The 2,868-nt window shown below is 40.5% G+C and overlaps 1 non-coding gene across 1 annotated transcript; it reads right to left on the bottom strand.

The window, feature by feature from the left end:
• Window positions 1-2,512: 2,512 nt before the first annotated feature.
• Window positions 2,513-2,585, bottom strand: trnak-uuu. The gene has a single exon. It is a non-coding gene; the product is annotated as a tRNA-Lys (tRNA).
• Between the last annotated feature and the right edge of the window lie 283 nt (window positions 2,586-2,868).

Here is a 2,868-nt window from a genome sequence, read left to right as displayed (position 1 = left end):
TTTCACCTATGGGATATGATTTTAAAAACTGCTTTTTTTTTTTTACCCTTTTTGGAAAGAAAAAATGGTTAGATTTATTGGTTGTTGTGATGCTAATGTGCATAATAGAGAGTCTATAAAAAAGTATTCACCCCCTTGGATGTTCAACACATATTGATTCTATAAATCAATCTTGGTCTATATAATTTGGCTTTGAAAGGGGACATCCCCCCCTCATGATGTCATGTGGGGGGTTAGCCCCGCCTCCAGGTTCTGTTGGCCCTCTCCACTTGGAAGAAAGTTCCACCCTCCTCTCCTGATCCTCCTCTCACTAAGGCACATCCATTGCCTGAGAGGGGCGGAGTCAGGGGTGGAGTCAGACAGCTCAGTAACATTTAAAGCCACAGAAACAGCTCATACTCAGCAGGGCTGAAACAGAGGGTTTTTTTTTTTAGACAAGCAAAAATCCAATAATGGAGTGTTTTTTCAGCAACAGACTTCACAGGCATGTTTTCAGGACCTCAGAGACCAATATAAACTTGTCTTTAAAGGGTAAAATATGTCCCCTTTAAGACAAAAAAAAGACAAAAAAATCTTCCGTGTCTAGGTGAAAACAGATTACTACAAAGTAGCGTTGAAAAAAAATATGTGAGGTAAAATAAGTCAGCATAAATCAGCTTTGGCATCTTGTCTCAAGAGCATTTTTAATCTGTCTTGTCTCGGTCTTGGATTGGTTGGACTCACGATTTTCCATCAAGACCAGTGTGGAAACTGCAGGTGAGGGACAGAGGGGTTAAAATAAATGCCGATTGTGTCAGGCAGGACAGGTATGAAGATGATGGGAGCATCCCGGGAGCAAAAAAAAATGAGAGGTGGGCGGGAGGTGACCCCAAAAAACAGGTCAATATGTCAAATATTGAAAACAGAGCTCTGTATACGTTGTTATTATAAGTTTTACTTTTGGTACAGAAAAAAATGCATGCTTTCCTGAAGGCACAGGTACTTCAACTGCAGATCAACCTCTGGATGTTTGCAGATCTGTGTTCAAATTTAATGAGCTTTTTTAAACTAAGGAAAACATTTTCTAATCAACATTCTGCAGCAAATGATTGCTTTATTGAGTGAATACACTGGTAAAACACATTTTTGTTCATGCTGTTGCGGTATCCTTGCATTCTCACTCACTAGCTTTTTTTGACTGTGAACAAATTTCTTAATGCTCCTCAAAACCCTGATGTTGTCATTGGTAGCAGTCTGTACTTTTGGGATTTGCTGGAAATGCCAACTTTGATCCTTTATCAGCTGCAGAAATCCTTTTTCCCTGCCCTTTTGTTTCTCTTTCCGCCGACTCGTCTGTGTATGATTCCAGACACACGCTCTCACCCGTGGTGTGCCACACAGCAGGCAGACAGGAAAGCAACATTCATGCAGCATGCACAAGTCTCCCTTCAATCCACAGAACCATATACAGCCGGGAGCTGCTTTTCTTTTGATGTACGAACTGAATAACCCCTAAGAGAATACACACTCACATAACACATATAGGAGAAGTGTGATTATAATAGCCTGTTTTTTTAGAATCCTATTTCCAGAGTGAAGAAGCTTGAGAATCCCTCCGCCATTCATCCGGGCCCGGCCTCTGAAGTATAGTCAACGTTAGCATGCGGCGATTAATTAGAGATTTGTCTGGATGAGGGGAGGTTTGGGAGGCAGAGGGATAAAGCAGGCAAATCTGCTGGCCTAATTAGGGGAATTTAATTTCTCACAGGCTCACATTGACTCAGACCTTGATGAGGCTTTTTTTTTTGGGAGGGAAAAGGAGGAGTGGAGGGGAGACGGCAGCTCGTCCATGATGTTACATGCTGTTGTGGATGGATGAGGACACACTGTCAACTGGAAAAAAGGGAGACTTCCTGAAATCACGCAGGATCCGAACAATAGAGCTGGTCAAATGAGTTCAATGAGTATTTTTAACATTGGAGATAATTTAGAGGCCAGACAGTTTTGTGAAAGTTGGTAATGCACATTGTTCTTTGCTTTTGTCTCTTTGTTTAACTCAAAAACAGGAGAGGAAACTAATTTATATATTGACTTAATTAATTGAAAGTCAGTCTTTCCGTTTCTAATGAAATTTAATTTTGCTTCTACTTTGACTGCTGTGTTCTCCAAATTAAAACCCTCTAAAAAAATCAAATTTTGCTAAGTTTTCATTGTTTCCAGGTATTAAAAAATGCCAGGAACTTCACGAAAAATAGAAAATTTCTAATGGGAAAAACTTTATGGTGCAAGAATTTTTGCTGAAGCCAGTCATGATGGCTCAATAATGTCTTTACTGTAACACAATCTTTCCAGCTCTCTATAAGGGGTGGGATCTGACTCCAACCAATGCACAACAGGGACTTTACGGATTCAATCTTGGCCATGACATCCACAGAAATCAACTTCCATGCTGAAGTCTCTTCAAAGCTACAATTATTAAAGGCAGTAACTGCATTAAGGTGAGGGTCAAAGACCAATCAAATGAAAGCATAGCTGCCTGAACAGGGACTTGAACCCTGGACCCTCAGATTAAAAGTCTGATGCTCTACCGACTGAGCTATCCAGGCTTCAAGAACTTCATTAATCTTTGCATGACACGTCAACTAATGGGGTTTAATGCACTGTGATGGATACAACCTTGGCAATGACTTCCACAGAAAAAATACAAGAGTTCAAAAAGGTTTGGTTTCCATGCTGAAGTCTCTTCAAAGGTACATCATCAGGTCCACAGCTGGTCACAAAGGCAGCAGCCACATTTGAGTGAACACTAAAGACTGATCAAACAAAGGCATCTTCGCCTATGCTGAGAAATAAAAGTTAAAATCTCGACCTTTACTCACTGTAATTTCC

Source organism: Cheilinus undulatus, linkage group 20 (genome assembly GCF_018320785.1).
Source record: "Cheilinus undulatus linkage group 20, ASM1832078v1, whole genome shotgun sequence".
Taxonomy (NCBI): Eukaryota; Metazoa; Chordata; class Actinopteri; order Labriformes; family Labridae; genus Cheilinus; species Cheilinus undulatus.
The sequence above is the reverse complement of the archived record's forward strand: the minus strand, read 5'-3'. Positions and strand labels throughout refer to the sequence as shown.